The sequence below is a fragment of the Octodon degus genome, unplaced genomic scaffold (genome assembly GCF_000260255.1).
Source record: "Octodon degus isolate 3935 unplaced genomic scaffold, OctDeg1.0 scaffold00046, whole genome shotgun sequence".
In the NCBI taxonomy this organism is placed as follows: Eukaryota; Metazoa; Chordata; class Mammalia; order Rodentia; family Octodontidae; genus Octodon; species Octodon degus.
Genome location: NW_004524622.1, coordinates 5,176,116 through 5,184,448, shown reverse-complemented (window position 1 = coordinate 5,184,448; position 8,333 = coordinate 5,176,116). Strand labels below are relative to the sequence as shown.

The 8,333-nt window shown below is 39.4% G+C and overlaps 1 protein-coding gene across 1 annotated transcript in view; it reads left to right on the top strand.

The window, feature by feature from the left end:
• Ctnna3 (catenin alpha 3) overlaps window positions 1-8,333 on the top strand; it is a 1,779,311-nt gene that overhangs the window by 1,452,427 nt on the left and 318,551 nt on the right. The window lies entirely within an intron of this gene.

The window sequence follows — 8,333 nt, the reverse complement described above, 5'->3', positions numbered from 1 at the left end:
ATAGATCAGACTCATAGTGATCCTCCTGTTTGCAGCCTCCTAAGTGCTGAGATTACAGGCACGTGCAACAGCACCCAGTCTCAATCACCGTCTCAGCATGCCCTGGGGTGTGGCTGTCAAGGCAGGCCAAGGATCAAAGAATTGAAATTTTCTAGGTCCTATTTCTATATCATATTTAATTAAAAATTCTTATATTTTGCCACTCTAAAATTATGCTCTTATAATATAAAAATACTTTGCTATAGTTTGCATCTGTGATATTTTCAAAGGCCGTGTATTAAAGGGATCATTCTTAGTTTGGTTCTGTAAGACAATGGTAGAAAATGGTGAGAAATGAGGGTGTGGGTGGGGAACTAGGGTCACTGGCAGAGTGCCCTTGAGGGAGCTGTTTGGAGCTTGCCTCTACTGTCTCTCATTTTGCTTTCTGGCAGCCTTGACTCGCATAATTTTTTGGGAGAGAACTTTAGGTCCTTTTCTACATGCTGCCCCATTTTTTAAAATTTATGTTTTTGGTACAGGGTCTCACTGCAAAGTTCAGGCTCCTAGTGATCCTTCTGTTTTCAGCCTCCCCAGCACTGGCATTATAGTCATGCAGCACCACGCCAGGTCTCCTGTGGCCCACTCAGCACACCCAGGAGCAGGGCCAGCCAGGCATGTGGTGCCGGGGATCAAACGCTGTTCCGTCCCAAAATTTCTATAGTCCAATAATGCAATGACACAAAACTTTCTGGATTAAAAATGCTACACCATAGTTAGAAATCTTCGTTTTCTTTAGTGGACTTGTTTTAAAGTGTTTGTATGTTAGCGTTTAAGAATTCAGCTGATTTGGTAGCACATGGGTGCAATCCTAGCTACTGAGAAAATTGAGGTGGGAGGATTTCAAGTTCAAGGTCAGCCTGAACAGAGAGAGATAAAGTTAAAGAGAGAGAGAGAGAGAGAGAGAGAGAGAGAGAGAGAGAGAGAGGAGAGGAAAGAGGAAAAGGAAGGAGGCAGAGGACAAAGAAGGAAGAAAGAGGCAGAAGACAAAGGAGGAAGAGCACAAACAAGAAATTCAGTTTTATAAAGAAATAAAAATTAAGAGGCAAATAGTCCTAAAAAATATCACTGTAGGTCCTGTAAATACAGGATCCCTTGTTGGATTTAAAATTCTGGCTTTTACAGTCATCTGTACACTTACCAAAAAGACTAATTCAATAGTCTGTTTAAAAGGTGACAATCCCATTTAAGGTTCTACAAAACTGTCTAATGTATGAATTAAACATACTCACTTAAACCATATTAATTTGAGGTCCCTGAAGTTTTGAGATACTGATTTTTAACTCTAGGAAGTTTCAAGATAAATGATTGTCAGTTACAGAAAAATTAACTTGCTCCTTAAAAAATCTTAGTGTTAGCGCAGGTGAGATAGCTCAGCAGACTAAGCGCCTGCTTTGGCAGGCACAGGGACCAGGGTTTGATGCCTGGTCCCACATGCTGCGCTGGCCCCATCCCTGGGGTGCAGTGAGTCTGAGGCACAGTATGAACGTGGTGGTGCATGCCCGTAATCCCAGCGCTGGGGAGGCTTAAAACAGGAGGGTCACCACGAGTCTGAGTTTCATACTGAGACCTTGTACCAAATACATTGAAATAAATAAATAAATAAATGAAAAAAAAAATCTTAGTCTTGTACTCCCACATATAAGAAGCCCCTATGTACCAAGGGAAATCAAGCCAAATTGTAGAAAATAAAAGATTCACTGTCACTGAGATTAATCTTTTATGGTAACATTAAAACTCCTTAAATAATTAAATTTTGTTAGAATGTGAAGTTTTAGACATTGTATAATGTAATTAGCACAATTTTAGCAGCTATAGAAGCTCATAAATTCAAGAGGTTAATGCAATTATTACAGCATAGATAACATTTACAACTTTTGCAAAGCACAAAAATAAGTTTTTGCTTAGTTACCTATACTTATACTAACAAAGCTGTATATTGATCAACAAAAGCTGAGAGTATCAGCAGCAGACCGAAATCACATATATACTTTGGCTGTAGTCTAGGTATCAAAGAAATTTTCAAAGTTTTATAGTTCATCAATGAAATATAAAAAGACAAATTACAAAGATGGTACCATTGTCACTTGTATAGTGGTGGTACCTGTGCCCTGTGAGTCCAGGTGCTCAAGAGGGGAGGGAGGACAGAGTACGGGAATAAAACCTAAAATATGATGTCACAGTATATGCATGCATTCATTATGTATCACAGATACATACTCATTTTAAAAACCTAAGAAAAGAAAGAGAGAAAGCAATGCTTGCTTTGCAGATACTTGGCAGAGTGACTTTGGTAGAACTTCTAGTGTGGTAATTGTGTCCATTTGGTGAGCAGTGGGGGGGGGGGGTGGACCAGAATAGCTAAGGAGGTGAACCTTCAGTGTAGCTAATCTTAGTTACTTAAATGACATTAATGACAACATATGTCTTGTTGCTACTGCGCTGTCCAATACAACTTGGAGAATTAAAGTGTGAATATGCAATCGTGGGCCCAGTGATAATCAAAATGCATGTGCTAATTTATTTAGCTGTTATTGATACTGGGCTTTAGAGCTTCTTTTCTTCCTCCTTCCATTGGTTGAATTTTATTTATTTTGAAGTTATGGAATTTCAACCCTGACAAAGGTTGGAAACCACCCAAGGGAGCCCGAGCGACATGCCTCCTCGGCCTGGCTCTCGCCTCGATGCAGTGACCCAGCTGCTGCTCCTTGCTGTGTCGTTCCAACGTCTGTGCGGTGTGTACAGCCGGGCTCCACGTGCTCTCATTCCTTTTCCATTGTTACATAAACACTAGCATATCTGCACATGAAATCAAGAGTTTACGCACACAAGCCCAGTATAATCCCACTGCCAGGCACTTTCCATCCTGGTCACAGTGGGGCTCCACACCGCGAGTCTGTGTTCCCGATTTCCTCAGCGGCCATTCAATACACCTCGCGTTATAAGAATGATCTGCCAGGGCTGGACAAATAGCTCAGTGGATTAAAGCGCCTGCAAGGTGCAGGGGCCAGGGGTTCAATCCCTGGGCCTGCTGTTCCAGCCCCACCTCTGGGGCACGCTGAGAAGGCAAATGAGACTGGGTGTGGTGTTGCTCGCCTGTAATCCCAGCTCTTGGGAGGCTGTAAACAGGCGGATCACTATGAGTCCGACCTAGTAGTGAGACCCGGAACACCCTGTAGATCCTTCCCTAAAATACAAATAAATAAATAAATAAATAAAATAAAAATAATAATAATAATAATAATAATAATAATAATAATAATAATGATAAAGAAAGAAAAGATCTGCCAAGCCTTTTCCTAATAAGGAGTTGATTGAAATTAAATATTCTGCATACTTGGATGTGTAAGGGAGTCTTTCAATTTATTTAATTGATGGATTGGCTGGATATTGAATTGCAAATTTGAAATCATTTTTTCCTTAGAATTCAAACATTGCCTCAGCTTTTTTCTCTGTTCAACTTTTCTGTCCTCAGCTGTCCTCAGAATTTTTTTCATTGTGTCAAGGTGGTTGTTCTTGCATCCAGTCAAACATAGTTGCTATTGGAATAGGTTCTGGGGTTTTGGTGGTTCAGTTTGAATTCTCACTATTTTCCTGAAGAAGAAAGGTAACTTAACAGAGTTATTTTAATGAGACATCAAAGTCTTGAAGTATTTGAGTACAAGAAAACACAAAATTGCAGATGAAGTAACCTAAAAATACAGCCCTCTGAAGCATTCATGTGTCCAAGAGATAGAACCAGCTAAGGTAGCTGAATGCAGGGATGAGGATAGAATCAGGGAAAGTTCTGAAGGGGAACTGACGTAGAAGGTGAATTTGAAGAATGACAAGTAAGTTACAAGGCAGATACGACTGTCGAAGGAATTCTATGCATGCAAATAATTATGGACAACTGGACAAAGATAGTTGGGGTTTAGAAAACTGGAGTCTATTCTTATCCAATTAAATTCCAAGTGTTTTAGTGGGTCACTTTAGGTCAAATGAATATGTATAATCAATACTTTCTTGCCCTATTAATTTCAGCTTCTTTGAAAATTTCCATCTTGTAGATTTTTTCCCCTTTTCCCATGGTCCAAGATACTTCCTAGACACCTTTATTTTGCAAGAACTATAGATCTTGGGTATCTTATTGCCTGTTTTTCTTGCATTCTCCCCCATAATGTCTTTTAATGAGTAGAAACTAGAGAGGTTAATTAAGAGGAATCTTTAATAGTCAAAACTCAAGGACAGAGTGGAGATAAAAGACTAAAGTAGTTTATCATCTTTACCAGTGGACTCTTGTATATACTATAGATTCTTGGTAAAGATATCATTTTAATATCTTTAATAAGCAAAGAATGTACTCCAATGAAAGGTGAAAATTTAAATGATGGGATATGTCAAAAGCTAAAGAAGATATCGAGAAACTAAGATCCTCAGGATGGGTTAATAGATGTAAGGTTTTCCCAACCACTTTACATAGTCACAGAATCTAAATAATATGACAAAAATAGCATGACATGTATGAGCAATACATGGCCTCAAAGACAGGCACTAGGGTGTTTATAGCAGCGCTATATTTAACGGTCTAAAACAGAAAATTGTCCAAATTCCCATTAGCTGTAGAATGAATGGATTGTTGTGTAATTGTACTGTAGCATACTAGGCAGCAATAAAAATGCAAAGTCTGATAGTGCAGGGAACAATGTGACAAAAGCTGCACAAGTTCATGTTGAATCAAGCTACACAGAAGGGCATCTGCATTATGATTCCCTTTGCATGGCTAGAGTAGGCTAAGCTAATTTATTCTCTTAGAACTTACAGGACTCTGGATAGTGATTATTCATCATGAAATAAGTCACTGTGCAGCTTAGAAACCCAGATTAGTAGCAATTCATTCTTCTCCCATATTCTGGAGTCAGAAATCCTAGAATGTCTTACTTGAGTGGTTATGGCATAGTGTGCTCCAGGACGAAGGTGTCATCCGAGGCTGCTGTCGCCTGAAAGTCCAGGTGGGGCTGTAAAACCTGCTTCTGAGCTTACTCTCCCATCCTGTCAGCTTCAGCCCTCATTTCCTTGCTAGCCCTGGACTCATTCTTTGCCACAAGGGCCTCTGTATAGGCATGTGTACCGCAGAGTGATGATGCTCGTAGAGCGAATAGCAGGCAAGATGGGACCTGCCAGTTGTCCTCAGCGGTGCATGGCAAGTGGCACAACACCTTTTTGCCTATGGCTCCTGGGGCACATGGCTCCGTACCCCGTCGGGGATGAGCCCTAAGAGTCCGCTACCAGCTGGCCAAGGTTACAGGGCGCAGTATCGAGGTTGGCTATCACACCAGCTAAAACTTCACATTGATGGCTTTGAGAAGCTTGATGGTGTAAGAACTGATATGGATCATGTAAATAGTTGGGAATTCTTACTGAGAAATACTAAAATGAGAACAATTATTGTTAAAGAGGCAATTTTTTCTATTAAAGCAAATGGAAAACAAAGATGACCATAAAACATTATTGACACAGGTGCAACTTGAAAAACTGAATATTATTTACTAACCAATTATTATGAGTAAATCAAGTAGGAAAACGAGGATAGAAAAAATTCAAAAGACCGAAATCTTTATCTTGTGTTGTCATTAGATACACTTCTAAAATATTTAAACCAAAAAAAAAAAATTACTTAATATTAGCCTGTAGTTTACCTATACGAAGACATTTTTCTGAAAAAAAATAATTTAAGCTTCAGAGAAAAGAGCTTTTCCATCACTGTGGAGAAGGATGGGTGTATGCTAGAGCCAGTGGTCGCTGCTTCCTGCATAGGAAAAATATATTTTTCAGAGGGGAAAATCCCGCAACACCAGCTTCCTAGAGAGACACCGTAAAGCCCTTTCTTTCTGCTCGTTAGCTTCTTCCCCGGTAGCTATGCCAGAAGCTGGGGTGGTAGGAGCGGGACACAACAGAAAGGCTGGAGTGCTGCCCTCGCCCGCCCCCTCGCTGACCCTGGCGGCGAAGCCTCGGGAGCTGTCCAGAGTCGGGACTTCAGGACGCGATCTGTGATTGCGCTGGAGCCTTTCCAGCCTCAGAGTTCAATGGCGCGTCATCCGCGAGCTACAAACATTTCTGTGACGTAAGACTGAGTCTCTAAATATTAGAAGACTATGACTCACGGTAAGCAGCGTTTGCTAAATGACGGGAATATGAGAGGATGTGCAGCAATCACAGAAGTGGTTGACGCCGGATCCCCCCCACCCATTACTCATCCCTCAGAGCTGCCAATGCCACATGAAGCCATTATTCAGCATTCTGTGAGCTTTCCGAGGCAATGTTCTCCAGCATTGGTAATTTTCCCATGTAATACTGTAATTAGAAATATTTTAATTCAAGGTTCCTTAATGATAGAAAGATAACTTGGTGACATCACTTAAGATCATTACCTAAAACGAGCCTGAATTCTTTTGTGACCTCTTAAATTTGATAATTATATACTCTCACCTACTTTCAAATGCACATAATAAATTTAGCAAGGAATAAAAAGGGATAAAAGATGCCTGGGTGACTACCAGCAAGTGGCTGAAGGCTTAGGGGATTTTGGCTCTAGGGGTCTGTTAACCTCATTGTTAGGAAATTAGCATTAATTTTCCCTGAAGCATTGCAGCTCAGAAGCCCAAGGGCTTTATTTATGAAAAGGAGGCAAAGTAGGTTTAGGGTTCAAGGAAGGGGCCCTTGGCTTCAGCCACCTCACCTTACGTACCAGCAATGTGAGCTCAGCCTCCTCATCAGTTAGATCGGGATGGCAATAGTTCCTGCCTCAGAGAGTTGCTCTAAAGATTAAATTAGACACACATACTGATGCTCAGCCCACTGTCATCCTAGGTAAGGGCCCCATGAATGTCAGCTGTCACCCTGTATATCTGAATCAACCCAATAGAAAAAGAATAGACTTTAAAGATTTCAATATTGATTTGGACTTTGGTGTGTGTGGCTACTTGGAGTGTTTCCTACAAGCTGTGGTGCTGCTGTTCCACTTCATGCGCTTATCCAAGTTCATTTTTAATGGGTTGAAAGCCATTTTGGTCATGAATAAAAGCCCATGCTCTGCAGTATCTGTAGCATGCTCTTCTGTCTGGATTAATACAAATAACTTATTAAATGAAAAACATGAATTTGCATCCATATTAGCCAAAATGCTTTGCTTGAGTTCAACAATGTATTGACCAAAAGGCTTCATTAATCGAATAAATTTCCTCTTCAAAGTTCGGAAGAGTTTATGGTAAAGGACATTTCAATTGAGTAACATGAATTTATTTAAGGTATACCTCTTTTTAAAATCAATGGTTATAAAGCATGAATGCAGTCTGTGTGACCTCTTTTTCTTGAAGCCTGGGTAGATTTAGTTTCAAACAGGTTTGTCAGCTTGCATTCCTTCTAAATCCCATTAACTGGCTACTTAATTATATCCACTTCATATTTTCTAGAAAACATTATAAAATTTACTCCTCGTTTGATCTAGGCAACCATATGTCCATGGTGTAAGTAGAGATACCCACAACTGTTCCTTATGCTAATGAAATGAGAAATGTATTACATATCAGCTTTAAATAGTCCATTTATGCCATTAGAGTAAAAAAATGTGTAGCTTCCATCTGTACTTCAGATATTAAACCTTTGCTTGTGAAAGATTGTATTTTAATTGGAGCTAATATTATTTTATTAATAAAGGGCCCTTAGAGGAGTTAAAATTAAATCATGTTGCAATAATGAACAGGCTTTGCTGTATTTTCCTTAAAATAACTTATCTTTGTCATGTTTTATCACAGGGCAGTGAAAACTAGAGCTCTAGATGATTTTACATTTTTCTTTATGCAAAAATCTACACAGGAAGATTATGTGGGTGGTTTCACTGTTGTGGAGCTTTTGGGTGCTCTATGTAGAGAATCATGTCATCTGCAAATAATAATTTCATTTTTTTCTTTCCTATCCTTATTTGTTGTGTTCCTCACTCTTGTCTAATTGCTCTGGCTAATGTTTCCAGAACTGTATGAATCGCAGTGCTGACAGTGCACATTCTTGCCTTGTTCCTGATTTTAAAGTGAAGGCTTTCAGGTTTTGTCCCTTTAGTATGATGTTGGCTGTCAATTTGTCATAGTATGCTCTTTTTCACTAATAATAAAAGATTGTTTTCAATAGCAGTATGATTATGTTGCACACTTAGAGTTTGAGAAAAATTTTTTAGTGAAGATTATGAACAAAACTTTGAAAACAATAGATCATTGCAGCTGTTAAAAATATCCTACTTTAAATTTTTTTTTTATGAATTTAGG